Below are 19661 nucleotides of genomic sequence, written 5' to 3' on the forward strand. Positions count from 1 at the left end.
CAAAGGCATAGTAGCTATGAACAAATTAATTTATGTTTCACACTTATGAAACAGACCCTTGGGGAATATTGCTTATTGCAACTTTAACAATCAAAAGTTAAATATTTATAAACAAAATACATAAAAAGCCCAGAAAGTCATATATAAAATATATTCCAACATAACTGACATTCATATATAGAGAATGACATATGATGAAACTGAATTAAAAATAAACAACCTACTCTTAAAAAAAATAGGGTCTGCAGATATTGCAAGATATAAACTTCCTAAATTACACAGCTGTATCAGCAAGAAGCTCTTAAGCCTTGAGTGCATACTGATGAGATCGCATTTCTGTTTCTGTTATCCTGAAGTAAACAATTAAGCAATATATATTTCTGTACTGTCACTGAAACCGAACAATCCAGAAGGTCCATGCTTTTACCGCAGGGCCGTCCAATTTTATGCAACAGAAGGATATTATTGACAACTTGCCAGCATCCTTAGGGCCTCACCTAAAATAAAGCAGATTGTAACCAGACTCAGATTTAACACAGAGGTTTGCCCCTTCATGATAAAAAATGGGTCAGTGTGTGCTGGCATCTATAATCTCTCCAGGGTGGCACCTTCCTATTGTGGATTGGCCACTTTCTCTTTGCAACAGTGGCTACTTAAACAACCAGCAGATGATGAGGATCTTATATCCCTGAACTGCAAAACTGAATGAGTGGCAAACACGCTGGTGGGGGCCGAGATGGAGCACTAATAAGACTTCAAAATTTCTTCTGTTTGTTTCACCCTACTGAGTCCTGCACTATACCATCAACATATATAACAACGTAGTTATACCAACATAAGTATTACTATAATGTAGTTATACCGACCTAACCCCCAGTATAGACAGACAGCTTTAAGTCAACAGGAGTGCTTTTCCCATCAACATAGCTATGACCTCTCAGGGAGGCGGAGCACCTACACTGACGAGAGAAGCTCTCCCGTTAGCGTAGGTAGCGTCTTCTCATAAGTGCTACAGCAGGGCAGCTGCACCGGTGCAATGCTGTAAGTTTAGACAAGCCCTTAGTAACGTTCCCAGAGCCTTAAGTTCAGTTAGCCCTTAAGGTAAGTTAGCCCTTATCCTAGAATACTCAACTGCACAAATCAGGTCAAATATGCTAGAGAATGGACGTCCTCAGCACAATGAAAGTACATTCCTCCTACCTTATAATGCCACAGTTCATACTTCACTACACCTCACAATGGTCTTATTTGCACACTGATCAGGTTACAAATAGAACTTTGACATATCCTGCAAGTGACTGCCTTCATTGCAGATAATCACCCCTGCCCTTTTGGAGCTCTGAAATATACAAATGGAGCCACTCAAAAGTGACTCCTGATAAGAAACAGAGGTATCACCAGAACCGCTTAATCAATGCTATCAAGAGCTGTAGGTAGGACTAAAAGAACCAGCATGGATACGTAATACTTATCCATAGCCAGAAGGTCAGTCAAACAGAACTAGTAGAATATCTGCATCATACTTAATTCTGAGCTTATTTTGACTGGCACACAACACAATCCTTGTGTCTCAACTTCTACATCTGAAAAAAACGGACACTGTGAGGTTACATTAATTAATTATCTAGTTTATCTTCAGATGGCAGATGGTATATCTCTACAAAGTGTTGTGTCACAGTGATACCTGAAGAGAACAATAAGCCACCACAAGGTAAATAGTAATTGTCTATTGGAGTATGCTGTTGGATTCCATGTCCTTATTGTGCAGTCAAATAAGCAATATCATCACAAGCATGAGCTTTATCATGGGGAACATTTTCCCCTCCCAATTCCTGTGGTTTAAAGTTTAATAGAAAGGGAGTTACTGGATGGAGAAGGAAGGTGAAAGAAAATCAATAGGAAAATAAAAGGAAAACCACCATCAGCATTGCCAATATATAACTCTTCCTTTGTTTGAGGCTAGGATCAAGTGCTGCAAATTATCACTTTATAATAGAAGCAATGTGCAGAAGATGCAGCTCCTTTATTAGAAAATGGCATGAAGACACTTGCAGTCAAATCCATGTGCTGAAATTAAAAGTCAGAATCATCTTTTTTGGGTAGAACTAGTTAACCTAAATAAATTTATTTTATTGCAATTTTGTTAGAAGGTTTTGAATAGGTTTTTAATTCTCAAACAAAACTTGAGTACCCTATGATTTAAAAAAATTAACACATATTAGTACTAAAATAAAACATTAGGAAGGAAACTGCTAACTGAGGATTTTGGGTAGGGTTAAACAGAAAGCTCTGGCTCTGAACAGAGTGTAATCTTATGAGAGTATGACATTGAGGTATATATGCAACAGGGCTCGTCTGCATGACTAATGAATAAATTTCCTCTGCTACTGAGTATCATAGAATCTTGTTAGGTGATCACAAAATTCATTTTGAACTAGTAACAAAAGGGCAGACAAGACACACTCATTCTCTTTTAGAAACCACCCACCCTCACTAATTACAGGTTGTAGAGATTAGTGGAGAGTTTCTGGGGCCATTACTGATAGAGGATTTTTAATACTCCATTTGTTCTAGTAGCTCTTAAAAAACAAACCTCTACTCATGACACAACCCATTCATGAAAACAATCTCAATTACTGCCCAGTTTCCAACTGCTCATTCATTAAAAAGATATTGAAACTATAGTAAAGAACAGAATTATCAGACAAATAGATGAATACAATATGTTGGGGAAGAATTAACATGGTTTTTGTAAAGGGAAATCACGCCTCCCCAATCGAGTGAAATTTTTTTATGTGGAAAAGGGTGATCCAGTGGATATAGTGTACTTAGATTTTCAGAAAGTCTCTTAAGTAAAGTAAGCGGTCATGGGATAAGAGGGAAGGTCCTCTTCTGGATCAGTAATTAGTTAAAAAGATAGCAAACAAAGGATAGGAATAAATGGTCAGTTTTCAGAATGGAGAGTGGTAAACAGAGGTGTCCCCCAGGGTCTGTATTGGGACCAGGACTGTTCAATGTATTCATAAGTTATCTGGAAAAAGGGGTAAACAGGGGTAAAAAAATTTGCAGATAAAACTACTCAAGACAGGTAAGTTCAATGCAGACCGAAGAGTTTCAAAGGGATTTCACAAAACTGGGTGACTGAGTAACAAAATGGCAGATGCAATTCAATGTTGATAAATGTAAAATAATGCACATTGGAAAACAATCCCATATATATGTGGGGTCTAAATTAGCCGTTATCACTCAAGAAAGACCTTGGAGTCATTCTGGATAGTTCTCCAAAAATATTCACAATGTGCAGCGGTAGTTTAAAAAGCTAACAGAATATTGTGAATCATTAGGAAAGGGATAGATAAGACAGAAAATATCATATTGCTTCTTTATAAATCCATGGTATACCCACATCTTGAATACTGAATGCAGATCTGGTTGCCCCATTTCAAAAAAGACCCATTGGAACTGGAAAAAGTGCAAAAAAGGGCAAACAAAATTAGGAGCAGGGAAAAGCTTCCGTATGAAGAGAGATTAAGACTGGGGACTTTTCTGCCTGGAAAAAAAGACAACTAAGGGGGGATATGATAGGTCTATAATATTATGACTGGTGTGGAGAAAGTAAATAAGAAAGTGTTATTTACTCCTTATAACAAAAGAGCTAGGGGTCACCAAATGACATTAATAGGCAGCAGGTTTAAAATGAACAAAAGGAAGTATTTCTTCACACAACACACAGTCAACCTGTGGAACTCCTTGCCAAAGGATTTTGTGAAGGCCAAGACTATAACGGGATTCAAAAAAGAACTTGATGAGTTCATAGAGGATAGGTCCATCAATGGCTATTAGTCGGATGGGCAAAAATTACTGTTTGCCAGAAGCCTGGAATGGGCGGCAGGATGGATCACTAGATGATTACCTGTTCTGTTCATTCCCTCTGAAGCACACAGCATTGGCCACTGTCAGAAAAACAGGATACTGGGCTAGACGGACCATTGATCTGACCCAATATAGCCATCCTTTTCTTCTGGTGGGGCAGCTGCCCTGGTTGTATCTTAGTCTTCCATGCATTATCAGCCCCTACCACTTTTAGGCATAGGTTTAGTATATGGATGATATTGTTGAGTTATGCCCTTCTCCAAAAACCTAACCTAAGTGTTCATTGTGATTTTGCTAGATCTGTCAGCAGCCTTTGGTACAAGTGACCATAGGGTTTTGCTGTTATCTTCAAAGACTTGTGGGAGCAGATAATTAGGCCCTAGACTGTACCCAATCATTCATCTTAAAGAACTAAGAACAACTGGTACTGAGTACTTAAGTCTTTTCTAAGGGCCCCCAGAAAGGGGTATGCAGGATTCCATAATCTCCTTTCATTAAATATGTACATAATATTGTTATGGAAGATTAAATATTTTGGCCTGTACCATTAGAAGGATTACATTTATATTTTCCTTTTCATTAAACCAGAATTCTCTGGTCTTTGTGCTCTCCAGATGCATGGCTGTATTGGGCAGTCTGGACAAGATGGAGGTTTGGAGCATTTAGCTGTGAAACTTTAATGCCTTTGTTGCCTCCAGCATTTCGTTCTGCGAATGAAAAGGTTGCAGACAGAGCAAACTTCCCGTTCTAAGAATTAGAGGAGAGACACTCACTGTGCTCTTTTATGGATAATTTACTTTTGTTCTTTCTTGTATTTTAGATGCCCAGATCAGCAGACTTAAGTGTCTTCATAAACAAATCACACCACATGTTTGGCCCAGAAATTATTTCTATTTTAGACTAAGGAAAATGGATATGGTCTGAAAATGCCTAAATACTCTCAGATCCATTTATCTGAGCGATCATGCTGGTACAATGTCATGTCATGGGAGTTTTAGATGAGTTGGGTAACTCTCATTTTAAGTAATAGGGTTTAAATTTCATTTGAAAAATGCCCCCCTCTGGAAACCGTTCCCTGTGTTTAGGTGCCAGAGACGAGCTTTGACAAAGATTCAGAGAGTGACCCAAGACTTATCCAGTCAGGCTTCTAATTGACCTTTGTATCCATATAGGATAGGGCTTCCTTTAAACAAAGGAAAATGTTACGTTTTCTGATATTTTGTTGATGTTTAATTGATTTTTATTGATATAAGGTACTCAAATTATATCAGTGAGAGATGCTCTAACACGGCACTGGACATAGGGCACATGCAAACGGCCCAGTGTCCCATTTGAAAGCTCTGGCTGAGGTGCTGAGTTAGGCGATCACGGGGCAGATGGCAGCTCCAAAGCAGCACTGCCTATAAGAAGCCTCTTCAGTCAGAGAGGGAGATGCAGGATCAAGAGGGGCTCTGCATCTACCAAGCAGAATGTCTGGCCAGGGACTGAAGCTTTAATGGTGAGAAGCTTTAGGAAAGGCCAAGCAACATGATTTGAGTTTCAGGGAGAACAGACTATGAGAAACTTGAGATGTTCTGAATTGTCAAACAAAATCCCGAAGAAAGGGATCACAAATCTGCTGCTGTAGGGACATATGTTTTATTCGACATGGTGGTCAGTGAGTTGGCTTAGCAGTTTAGCGATGTTGAGAGTCCAAAAGCAATTTATACTGTTACAAAGGAGCAATATTACTAATCATGATTAGAGATTATTGTGGTGTCTTTGGTACTTTACAAGTGAGAGACATTGACAAATGTTTGACTAGCTTAACAGCTGAATGGAGTTCTCTTTACCTTAAATTTTCTTTAAAAAAAAAAAAAAAAAAAAAAAAAAAAAGAAGAATCCATCATAATCATTGATCCAACTCATCAATATTCTAGTGAAAAGCCCTAAAATGTGACAGGTATTTCAATGGTGGTGGTGTCACTCCTGTTTATTCAGGACTTGTCTATGTATTCGTTTTCCCTCTACAAAAAGGAGGAAAAATAATCTAGGTTTTATCTCCAGTCTAAAACCAAAAGTTTAAATATATCTGAGAAAAGCAAACACCATAAGAATTTTTAAAACATTTTAAAAACACTCAGATAAATGTTTCACTACAAAGGAATATAGGGCAGATGTAAGGCACATAACCTGAGGTGAAACACTAGATAAAACACTCTAAATTTGTGAAAATGGCCCTGTATTCAAAGTCTGTGTTGCTGATCTTTAAAATATACAACACTACAGTGATGTCACTCTTGCCACCACAGCACTTAAATTCAAAAGGAACTAATGTTTTCAATTTCGTCTTAGGTTATTACCTGGAAAACATTTAGGAAAAGTAATGAGTGCAATAACAGGCTCAGATTAGATCCTTTCATAACATATACGGTCATCTGCCTTTTAGTGAAGTGCAACCTAAAAACTCTAAACCTCCTTGCTTTTCAATTTTCCACTCTTTTTGTGATGGTTTCTCATTTTTCATATTCTGTTGCCACTGACATGTTTTTCCATTCAGTTAGCAAGGATGCAGCTATTTATTTTAAAAATAAAAAATGGAAAGTGATCTTTAAGGCAAAAAACAAACACACCTAACTGCAATCCAGATGCGCAAACAGCAACCAAGTATGTGAGAAACATTTATACTGAAGCAGACATGGTAGGATTAGTACTGTAATATTAGTAAAGGCAGATGTATATTCATTCGGGTTTCCAGAATTTAATAAAAACCATCACATGTAGATTGGCACAGAATTCTAGAAATACCACATTGCATTACCATGTAGAGTCTAGATCTCAAACTCCATCCCTTGCTGTGAGGGGGAACACTTTGTATCACAAATCACTTGATACATGTCTGACGCTCAAAGTAACTGTGGATAAATCTGTTGGCTGAAGGAAAGGTCATCATGATGCAAAGCTGTGACGGCCCTAGGCAGAGTTTTGAGGTGAAATGAAGGCATAGTTGAAGCAGAAGCAGTGCTGCCCATTGTGGGACATAAGCAGGAGGATTTTTGCCCCCAACCCCCAAACAACACATAATAAAAAGTGAATTTGGGGCCCCCTGGAATTGTTCAGGGCCCTAAGCAATTGCTTAGTCGGCTTATGCCTAGCACCAGCATTGAAGTACCTTCCAAGTGAAACAATGGCTCATGTAAGAAGTGACATATAACTGAAAACATTTTTAAATATGGAGATGTTTGTCTCTTGTTCTCATAACCATTTAATCAAAGCCTTTCCAAATAAGTTCACTGAGGTGAATCTGTTGACTCAGTATACAGATTTAGAGTTCAAGTCAACACTGAACTTTCTGTTTAGCAAACTCACCAGAGTGCACATATTCTTGAATAATATAATGGAATGCAACTGAGAACATAATTAGAGATATTGCTAAAGCTGACTCAATTCACCACACTTCCACAGCAAGTTCAGTGACAGTGTGATTTGTCTTTGAACAAACAATACATTCAGAGGATACATAGTACAGAACCTTCCACTACAGTACATAAACCAGCTTTTTTCTTTTTTAAACGTTTTAAATGTCTACAAAAAAGATGTGGCTCTGCTAGTTTACAAGGAAAATAAGCTTTTACATATTTTGTTAACATGGGCAGAAGTATATCAGTAAAATAAAATTTCACAAGCAATTTAGGCAACGTTTAATTTCATAAGAGTTGAATCTGAGCTTTATATGGCCATGAATTTTATTTTTTAGTACAATCAGCACTAATTTGATCACAGTACACCTAACACTGCCTTCAGAAATTAGTAACTTTTGGGGTCTTTTTTAAAGGTCTACATTTCTTCTGCAACATCTGTCTCAAAAATTGAAAGTTAGAGCGCTCAAAATTTACTGTATCAGTTAGAAATCTCAGAAACATCACTCCACACTAAAAGAAAAAGTTTTAAAAAATGGCTTTGTCGTGAGCAGCAAAGCAGGAAATCTGAATGTTCAAGAACGTATTGCATCCTGGCTTTGTGGCAACTGAATGTGTCAGACATCTTTTAAAGAGAATGGCTAGAGACTATGTGCTCTAATCTCAGACATATCTTTAAAGATGTGTTCAGTTGCAGATGTCTAATTTGCGTCCCCAAAAATACAACCACTGCACTTCCGCATGTAACTAGACATGTTGTCATACTTTCCAAGAGTACAGTCAGCTTTAGCAGATTGTATCCATTTTTAGCAGCAGTTTTGCTTTTATTGTACACTATTGTAAATAGTAGTTACTTGAAATTAAGACTAAATTGTTTTTTCTGGAGATGCTACATATTCTACAAGTTTTCCATTCAGATATGAGCTCCACCTATCAGGAGCAAACCCAGAAGAGTGATCACATACAGTATACTACATGAGACAAAAAACAGCCGCAATCCTACCAAGCTTAACTATAGTGTTATTGCAATTATACAATAATGCCCAGCTCTTCAGCTTTCCTGTTGAGCTGTGGAACAAGTGAAATATTCCTAGTTAATTTAGGATGTGTGTTTTGTCAAAACAAATCTAAAATGCAAGCAACAGCAACTTTATTAGCACTTAGGGATCCCAGGGGTGATAAATACATTTGTTTACTTATATGTGCTAACAAAGCTGATGGTAAAAGGGAAACTGATCAGACTGTTAATTAGAAAAAACACATTAAAAATAAAATGATAATTTAATCCCAGTAAATTGCCAGAGTATAGAGTGTGAAAATTTTGTAGCACCCAAGGTCATACTAGCATCTTCCCAGGAGCCAGAGGGTCACAATTATTTAACATGTGTATTTACACAAATTTAAATATATTTTATATCACAAACACACACCTTACATACAGATGTACTCTGCTGATCTAGTCTAATGCCTCCTGCAAGAGTACAAGGTTAACTATTTCCCCATTTATTTTTAACTCATTCCTTGAGTAATTACAAATCTTGTTTCAAAGTGTAACAACGTAAGGGGAGACAGCCCTTTTGTCACTGGGAATATTGCTAGAAGGCCAATAGGGTTGCATGCCCTTGTAACCATAGCATGCAGGACCACCTCTGAGGTGTCTAGGAGCTAGAAGTATAGATCATTAAGCTATTCCCCACCTGGCAGATCTGCGGGAAGGCCAGGTGCCCTCACATGCTTAGTGAATGGTTAAAAAAAGTTCTTAACATCATTTTCCTTGCGGAAAGGAAGAGGGTTCCACTGATGTCTTTCACCTCAATAATGTGTGTGTGGGTTCTCTTCCTTCTCACATGCATGAGGGTTTCAGATTTTCCTCAGAAACTCTCAGGATGAACAGAAAACTATCAGGCACCTCATCCCTTCCCCTGGGATGAGGCAGTTCTCATAGCTAGGTGTGGTACAATGCTGGTGAGGGCCAGATTAGTACATGGACATACATAGATACATGTGGAACTGGACAGTCTTTACATATTGAGAGGTTAGAAAAGCACAAACACATACATGCACTTTATATCTTTTCCGTGACCAGAATGAAAATGCGGAAGTTCTCTCATATTAGTACATATAGAAATCAAAGAAATCAATTCCCCTTATGAGATAGTCGGAGTAATTGCTTTCAATTGATTGTGCTCTTCCTGTTATCACTTTACAAGACAAGTTGCCCTACGAAAACTACACCAGAGCCCTAATATTCCAGTCAAACTGGAATTTTGTTTAGGTTAAGGGGCAATTTTTTTTCCACTTTGCAAAATTTTGTATCCAGTGGAGAAAGGAACTGAGGCTTAGTTATAAGTACTGTTTTTAAACAGCCTTCCTTAGAGGTTCTTGTGCATCTCCCTACCTCACTGTGTCACAATTTCTATTATATTACACTCAGTCACGGATTTGGGGCTGAATAGTTTCACAGGGCTACACAACTAACTAGAAGGAAAATTTCAGACTTACAGGACAATTCCTCTGCTTTTTGGTCCTACCAAATAATGCTACAAATATTTTGGGTGAAATGGTACAAACTTACAGACAGTAAGGGCCACCGACTAGTAAACAATGTGCCAAGTTTGTTTTGGATGCTCACATTTTTGCATAGAGCTAGGAGCAAGCTATCACCTCTCCACATTTCTGAATACTACAGATTTCTGATGAGAGCTAAATATAAACATCTACAAAGGAGGACAAGGGTTACCATTCAAAACACATGTAGAGAAGCAATTCTTGTGGTAAATTGACTAAAATGAAGTCATGCATTGGTTTGATATAGAACCCTTAAAAGAGGCAGTGAAGGCAATCTTAATTTGTGTTATAGCCTATTTTTAATTCCAGTCAGGAGTATCTTAAAAATGAACTGTTTCCCATTTGGTTAAGTAACTAGTGATATCATGGGGAAGCTATACAAATACAATGATGAAATGTTAGAATATAAAATGTTGGAAACATTAGGAAAACTATTGTTAATGTCTATATTAAGCTACTGAGCATAACTAGAGTGAACTAGAATTTTTCAGCAATCTGAAGAAATTCAGACTGAGCTAAATGTTCATGCAGTTGGTAACTCTACCTCTCTCTGAGATACTTATATGGTCCCCATTATGACAGTATTTGAGCACTTCATTATCTTTAACAGTTTTCTCCTCACTACAACACTCCTGTGAGTTAGGATGACTTGCCCAAGGTCATACAGGAAATCTGTGTTGGAGTAGGAACTTGAATCCAGCTACCTTTAACTACAGGGGGAATTCAACTACTCAGACATCTGCTGGAAAAGTAATACAGAAAAACACGAAGTGTCCAATAAGTTGTCGGAATATATGGGACAACTTTGTTTCATAAAGTGGAGAAAGTAACAAGGGGGACAGCGATTTTAGACATGATTCTGACCAACAAGGAAGAACTGGTTGCAAATCTGAAAAGGGAAGGCAATCTGGGTGTTAGATTTCATGATTCTAAGTAAAGGATGGCGTGAGATCATCAGAATTAAGGACAATGACCCCAAAAAAGCAGACAAACTCAGAACTGGTAGGTCCCATAGAAAGAAAAGGAGATCAGGAGAGCTGGCAGTTTCTCAAGGAGACAAAATTAAAGGCACAACTGCAAAACTACCTAGATATGAAGGAAAAATAGGAAGAAAAGAAAGAAGCCAATATGACTCCATCAGGAGCTTTTTTATGACCTGAAAAATCAAAAAAAAAAATCCTACAGAAAGTGGAAAGATGGACAAATTGCAAAGAGAGAGCACAAAAGACTAGCACAGACATGTGGGGACAAAATCAGAAAGGCTTAGACAAAAAATTAGTTACCCCAACAAAGAATATAAAAGGCAATAAGAAGAGGTTCTTTAAATGCATTAGAAGCAAGAGAAAGACAAAAGATAGTGTAGATCCTTTACTTTGATGGAAAAAGAACTGATAGTTTGTGACAAGATGCCTCACATGTTTGAAGCTTCGGGTCTTCATTAAAGAAGGTGAATGGTGACCAGATACTCAGCATAATTAACATTAACAATAAGGGAGAAGGAACAAGCCAAAATAGGGGGAAAACAGGTTAAAGAATATTTAGATAAGTTAGATATATTCAAGTCTGAAGATCTGATTAAATTCATCTTGGGGAACTTAAGGAACTACCTGAAGCAAAATCTAAACTGATAGCAGTTATCTTTGAGAACTGCTGGAGGATGGCTGAGGTACCAGAAGGCTAGAGAAGAACCAACAAAGTAACTATCTTTAAAAAGGGGAACAAAGAGGACCTGGAGAATTATAGAGCTTCCAGCCTAACTTAGATACTTGGAAAGATAGTGAAATAAATTAACCAACCAATTTGTAAATATTTAGAGGATTGTAGGGTTATTAGGAATAGTCATCATGGATTTGTCAAGGACAAATCATGCCAAACGAACTTAGTTTTCTTCTTTGACAGGCTCACTAGCCTACTGAATAGGGGGAAAACTGCAGACAGGCTATATTTTCATTTTACTAAAGCTTTTAACAGTCCCACATGATGTTCTCTTAAGCAAACTAGGGAAATGTGGTCTAGATGAAATTACTATAAGGTGGGTGCACAATGGGTGAAAGACCATACTCAAGAGTAGTTATCAATGGTTCACTCTCAAATTTGTAATATGTATGTAGTGCGATCACACAGGAGTAGTCTGGGGTCTAGAACTATTCAAAATGTTCATTAATGACTTAGGTAATTAAGTGGAGAATATGCATACAAAATATGCAGATGACACCAAGCTGAGCGTGGATTGCTAGCACTTTGAAGGACAGACTTAGAATGCAAGACAATCTTGACGAACTGGAGAATTGTTTTTATTGAATTTCATGTTGATTTCAGAACAAGTGCAAAGTACTACACTTAAGGGGGAAAAAAAATCAAATGCGCAACTACAAAATGGGAAATAATTGACTAGGTATTAAAACTGCTGAAAAGGATCTGGGGACTATAGTGGATCACAAATTGAATAGGAAGCAACGTGATGCAGTTGGGGGGTGGGGGGGAAAGCAGCCCCCAAAAAACCAGTATTATATTTCACTGTTGTGTGGAAGATACAGGAGACAGTTGTCAGCACTGAGAGGCCCCAGCTAGGGTACTGTGTCCAGTTCTGGTTACCACACTTCAAGGAAGGAAAAATTGGAGAGAGTCCATATGGAAAACAAAAGTGGCAAAAGCTTTTGAAAACCTGATCTTTGGGAAAAGCTTAAAAATCTTGGGCATGTTTAGCCTTAAGAAAAGACGACTGAGGGGGAACCAGATAACAGTATTCAGAAATGTTAAGGGCTGTTGTAAAGAGGACAGTGATCAGTTAGTTCTGTGTGTCCATTGCAGGTAGGACAAGTAGTAAAGGGTTTAATCTGCAGCCAGAGAGATTTAACTTTGATATTACAAAAACTTTCTAACCAAGAGTAATTAAAGTCTGGAATGAATTTCCAAGGAAGGTTGTGGAGTCCCCATAACCAGAGGTTTTTAAGAACAGGTTAGACAAACACCCTTCAGAGATGGTCTTCATCCTGCCTTAACACAGGGGCTGGACTTAATGACTTCTCAAGATCCCTTCCAGCCCTACTTTTTTATGGATTCCATGGTTCTATCCCAAGTCCTAAGCCCTAACGCCTGGGCCATCCTTCCTCTGTGAAAGTGCTCTGCCTTCATGTCTGAAAAATTTGACATGAGTTAACTAAACATTACAGCCATCAACATTACTAAGCCCAAAGTTCAAACTATCACATTTCCCTTTCTGCATATTTGTTTGGAAAAATCTAAATTAATTTTCTTATAGATTCTTTTTTTAAGCAATGTTAACACTAATTTTTCTCTTTTACTATTTTTTTAAACAAAATACATAATACAAACTCAAAAAAGTGCACACTTGATGGAAGTTGGAAAATCCCTGTAAATAAATCACTTTCAATTTTAAGCCTCTAAGGCATTACTTTAAAACAGTGAGAATTTTTAAGAAAAATAATTTCAACATTCTGCTTTTAATAATCAAATCTAAATACCTTACGCCTCTTAACTAATCCCTGTTGGAACCAAAACCACCACAGCTTCCTACAAAAACAAAAAAAGGGTCTCTCCCCAACACCTCCAATCATTTCTTTCCCAGCTGTATTCCTCTTTGACATCATTTGGCAGTTTGCATCTATGTAAACTCAAGTTGTACACTGCTCCCAACGTTAGTAAAGTTTAAAAACGGTTTACAGTTCCCTATAATCTGAACACATTAAATGGAGATTTATCTGGACAACTAACGTGTTATAATACGTTCTTTTTGGGACAACAATCAAATTCTTTCAGTTCCAAACTTCCATTTTAAACAAGAGAACATATGAATGTAGTTGTCACTGTGCCACAAATGCTGCAACAGTAACATTAAAGGCTTTATTTTCCTGTGTGTTGATCAGTGTAAATAATACATAATTCTAGTGCTCGGTTTTCTTTCAATTATTGTTACTGAATGCAAGATTGGTGGGGGTAGGGGGAGAGAGAGGGAAGATAAACCCTTGGTAGGCTGGCAATTTAGCATTTGTTTCTGCTACTCTTGCGCACACAGTTGAGGACCTGAATGGCATGCTCATCTGAAACTTAATTTTGTTATGATCCATTTCCATCAACATTTTGCTATGTCTGGATGTTCAGCAGATATCTATCTGAGCCATGTCAGTGATCTTGTATTAGATGTAGTCTGTGGTTCATTTTCAGTGACATGTGCAACATATTAGACACATGATTCCCATTAACAGTAATGGGGGTTGTATGTCAAATATGCTCTGGGCAATGTTAAACCTTTATTTACCCTTATATATATGGAACCACTTCAGTGTTTGTGTCCCACCTCAGATATTTTTTGCCAATGTCTATAATCAACACAGAATTGCACATCCTATCAAAAGAATAAACTGCAGTTCAGTCCAACTGGCACAAAAGCTTAAGAGAATATCTTGGGAATAGTTTGTTCTTTTCTACAGCTTTCTAATGTTGACATTATATCATTTGTTTTCAACTGCTCAAGAACACTGATGTACTTCATATTAAGCTGTCCAAGACAATTCAAAAAGTCTCTTTATTTGGCATAGCTTTTAGAAAAGAAAATACATACATTTGTAAACCAACATATGTCTAATGACTTTGATCTGTGCTGATTCAACACTCTACAAGAATAAAAAGCAGAGCACTTTAAGAGAAGGCGCCATCATTTGAATTCACCTGCCCTACAGCTTTTGAAATTATATTTTTATTCAATTAATACTTACATTACTATTCAATTTCATACATTAAAACAGTACTTTCCATCATGATACTTTCATGCTACAATCCACTAACCATTTATTCAAAATGTTTCCCCCAATACAATGTCTTGAAATAGAGGGTATATATACTGTGTGAAACTATTACATTACCATACTGATTTCTAGTCATAGTTATATTCATTTTGTGCTCTATTTCACCTAAAATATGTAACAATTCTAGATGTGATGTTGTTTCCCAAACCTCTCCGTAGTCTTGTCTATGGCTTTAAGTTGGCCCTTCTTAACCCAGTGATGACATGTCTTCAACTTTGAATTTGGTAACCACCAGATCATTCATAATAATGAATATAATATTTTGTTTTCTAGCACTTTCTGTAGTCTGGAAAAAATAAATACTGGAAACCCCACTTTCAAACTGGGCAGATGATCCAGACAGCAGATTTGTTGGTAGTAGAGTTTATACAGGCTCTGACTTTTCACTCTTGGTTATGTTTTGTACTCAGTGATCATAATTCAGATTTTGAATGATGTTTTCTTTTGAACACTTCATTCATTTTAAAAAAAATTAGTTCTGTATCCTTATCCATATTTTCTGCAGTACCTGTACCTATGTATTTTATATTTGGAGTAAATACTGCTCATTGTGAAATTATAAAAAAAGGTGTCAAGATTTGATCAGGTTTACAAAAATATTATGGATGAACACATTAAATTTGAAATAACCCAAAATCTACACACTGTTCTAACTCCAATCACAAAATACGTCAGATAATGATGTTTTGTAAATGACATCTGAAGATGGCATTGTTTCTATATCCACACTCTTGACTTAGTTGTGGGTGCCCAGTGAATACATAACTTTGGATCATTACATGTATCATTCTAAGTACTTCAGCAGTATTCAAAACTTTCTTAGTTCATTGATATTCTTCCCTCAACATACTTAGTATATGTAGGTGTTTCAGATTCAGACATTTTGCCCAGATAAGCTTTGGAAGTTTTAGCTAGCCCACCTTTCTAGTCATACTGTATATCAATTTGTTTTTTGGAGCAAATCTTGAACTATCCCATATCATAAAATTCTCCAGTGTGACTAACCACTGACTTCTTTTTCCACTAAAAAAACTAGACTTCTTTACCCATGGAAAGACACACAATCCTAGCAGTAATGCCTTTTTCCACTCTTTCTTTCTCTGCATGGTGTGCATTAGCATTTCTTTCACTTGAATTTTCAGTCGGATGGCTCCTTTGAATCAGTTGTACAGCTTGCTTTTTTGTGCTCAGTTACACTTTTTTCATCAGCTTCTTTGCTGAGAATTTTCCATTTCAGGATCAATAAACTCTATTTACTGCCGCATGCAACTTTTTTCACTGTGTGCCATGTTAGCCAGAAAGGTGATGCAACTCAAATGACTTCAAGTGGACAAAATATGCACATAAGTTATTGCTTTACTTCTAGTGACACATTTAATATGCTAGTAAAGGGGGAGAAGCCAGAACCAGGTTCCCCATAGTGACCAAAAGTATCAATTGCATGTTACACTATGCATTACATCTATAGAGCAGTGATTAAGTTAATTCGGCCAGAACTATCAATCATACATCAGTTCCACTCCCTGGAAAGTAAAACTTGAAGTTGTCATTCGTCATACTCCTGCTAAGGACACTTCATACATAGAACTAAAATGGTTGGGCAGAATATTTCAAGAGACCATTCAGATTATAGTATAAAATCCTTGAGTAATATAAGGTTAGCCATGAATAGCAACGATCTCATCAAAAGTCAACAGTTAAATATTAATTTAATGAAAACATATGGCATAAAGAACTTCTGATACAGCACAATGAAAACGGATTTGTAGCAATGACATCATAAAGCAGTTCAGTTTACACATTGGATATGACTTTCAACATTTTTTGCAACATTTCCCTTTACAGAAATATACCAACAAGATAGTGCAAACCACACAAGAGTGAGGAAAATGAAAAACAGTCCTTGATTAGAAAATTATGAACATTTAGTGCTAAAGCACAAATTTGCAGTAACGAATTTTCTTAGCTATTTCCCCCCATTAAAAGTAATCATTAACATACTTCAAAAATATACTCTGAAATATCTGCTCACTGAAATCTCTCTCTCTCTCTCACACACACACACACACACACACACACACACACACACACACACACACACAATGCATCAACCACCAAGAAATGTGCATTTATTTATTGTAACAGGTTATTAATTGTTCCAAATTGATTTTCCTTCTTTAATTTTAGTCTTTAAGTCACTGTCTTTTTTGTGCAAGTGTAGCAGAAACAGCAGCAGCATATTAGTGACACTGCTATCCATTCAAAATGGCTGTTTATGTTCTTTCCTGAAGAATGAATGAGAATGAAGCTTGCTGATCTCAAGAGATGTGATCATGCAGGATAGTAAGCCCTGAATTCTAGCCCTGGGCAGACATGGAGTATCTTTAAGATCTTCAGTAATTTAGATCAACAGTTCAATTAAAAAAGCAAATGTCCTTTTTCTTCTTCCACTTTCATCTCCATTAAAGCCAGTATTCACTGGCCTAAAACACAAAGCCATTGTAATTTCTACCCAGTGGAATTAATTGTGCTAGCAGTAATGTTATAGGTGGACTAGCACAGAGAGATGATTGATTGATCAACTGTTAACTTCCTGTGTCTGAGTCAGGACATGGGGTCAGCAGAGTAACAGGCCTCCACCTCACAGTAATGACAAGTGTGAAGATTAAGTGGTGTGCAACTTTAACTCTTTAGACTATCCAAACTGCAACATTGCTAGTCTTACCATACTCATAGACACTGACAACTATGGTTTCCCAAAGGTTTAACCTTCTAAAAATCCTAGTTAATTCAACCATCACCAGCAACTACATTTTAATACTGGAAAAGTATTCCTACTAGATTAAAAATAGCCAACCAACCAACATTGCACAGTAATAACGCACCTCCTTGATTCTTCACCATCGCAAAATGTGATTAGTTAAACCAATGCTGCCAAGGAACATTCTCTGAACTGTAAACAAATGACTCTGTTATAAAATTAATTCCAGTCTGGCAAAAAAATATACCAAAGACTTTACTAATAAAAACTGTCATTGGGGACAAGGTGGCAAATGACAACCATCCTCATCACTGTAGCAGAAGTGGCCAAAATACATTTTTTTAAAAGGAGAGGAATCAAAAACTAGAAAGTCGAATGTACTGCAGCCCCATAGGATGCACCATTACTTTGTTATCAGCATAACTACACATCCTAGTTTAAAAACATTATAGAAATCATAAATGAATGAGGCATGTTGCATATTTAAGCCTTCACAAATCATACAGAATTCTGATTTTAATGGTATTTTTGAAAGTAGAAATTAAAGATTTACAACTGCTGAGACTTAAGGCAGGATTTTGTTTCAATTGGTGCTTCTAGCTAAATGAAAATAGCAGCATAGTAAATAATAAGGTCCCCTCTAAACATACCTGGCTACATATAGATTTAAATTTGGGCAGCTGTATTCTTCCAGTAAATGATTCATAAGGCTTTATCGTTTGCTGAAAAACAGCACCTGCTAGGAATGTTGTTATTAAATACAACTGATATAGAGGGAAACTACATTGTCTATTTATGAAGGTGGATCTCAACTCTGAAACTCTTATCTCTGTGCTTGGGACTGCCTGCAGGGGAACATCAATAGGAGATCAGTGCATGATAAGTATGGATAGATTCAGACTAAATGGAACCTGGGCCTGAAAAAACTTTCTAAAATAATGTTTGTGTCCCCCAGTATACTCCTCCCAGCAATCTTCCAAAACAGACACTTGTCTTCCTCCTCTCTCCCACAAGTCATTGCTGGTAGGCAAGTGCGAGAGAGTGAGAGAGCGAGAGAGAGAGAGATGGCAGCTTTCCAAAGAGACATTATTAAGAGCACAAGAGCAAACTATTCCATTTCATCGGAAAGACAGGAAATATGGCAACAGACCACATGGGCTTTAACCAGGAGATCTTCAATGATCTGAAACTCAAAAAGGAGTCTTACAAAAAGTGGAAACTAGGTCAAATTACAAAGGTTGAATGTAAAAAATAACACAAGCAAGGAGGGACAAAATTAGAAAGGCCAAGGCACAAAATGAGATTAAACTAGCTAGAGACATAAAGGGTAACAAGAAAACATTCTACAAATACATTAAAAGCAAGACAGAGGACAGGGTAGGCCCATTACTCAATGAGGGGGGAAGACAATAACAGAAAATGTGGAAATGGCAGAAGTGCTCAATGGACTTGGTTTCAGTTTTCACCAAAAAGGTTAGAAGAACATCTAACAGTGAGTGCCAGTGAAAATGACAGGGTCTGAGGCTAAAATAGGGATAGAACAAGTTCAAAATTACTTAGAGACAAGTTAGATGTCTACAAGTTGTCAGGGCCTGCTTAAATACATCCTAGAATACTCAAGGAGCTGGCTGAGGGGATATCTGAGCCATTAGAGATGATCTTTGAAAACTCACAGAAGACAGGAGAGATTCTAGAAGACTGAAAGAGGGCAAATAGAGTGTCAATCTATAACAAGAGGAATTACAGACCAGTCATTTTAACTTCAGTACCTGGAAAAATAATGGAGCAAATAATCAAGCAATCAATTTGCAAACACCTAGAAGATAATAAGATAAGAACTAGTCAACATGGATTTGTCAAGAACAAATCATGTCAAACCAACCTAATAGCTTTCTTTGTCAGGGTAATAAGCCTGGTGAGTAGGGGGTTATGACCTTGTGTGTTTGAAAGCAACTCCCCAGAAACTTCATATTAATGATTGTCATAATTCTGATACATTTTATACGACGTTTGCCTTGTGAGGTATTCTAAAAGTCTTGATCTGCTAAACATTAACATACTGTTGAATTGTATGTACTATCATGGTATGTGAAGTTATGAAATATTGCTGTATATGTTACTAGAACATGTGAGGTGGGAAACACCCGCAAACCAACTTTTCAGGTAGAACAATGGAGTAGCCAGACAGCGTTAATAGCTCTCCCTCACCCTTTCAAGGAAAGAATACACTACCAG

General features: G+C 37.1%; 1 protein-coding gene across 4 annotated transcripts in view; it reads right to left on the reverse strand.

Annotated features, from left to right (window-relative positions):
• The window catches only part of MACROD2 (mono-ADP ribosylhydrolase 2), a 1226284-nt gene that overhangs the window by 540340 nt on the left and 666283 nt on the right, over positions 1 to 19661 (reverse strand). The window lies entirely within an intron of this gene.

The sequence above is a fragment of the Emydura macquarii genome, unplaced genomic scaffold (genome assembly GCF_026122565.2).
Source record: "Emydura macquarii macquarii isolate MOO-44397 ecotype Brisbane River unplaced genomic scaffold, CSIRO-AGI_Emac_v2 contig_2676, whole genome shotgun sequence".
Taxonomy (NCBI): Eukaryota; Metazoa; Chordata; order Testudines; family Chelidae; genus Emydura; species Emydura macquarii.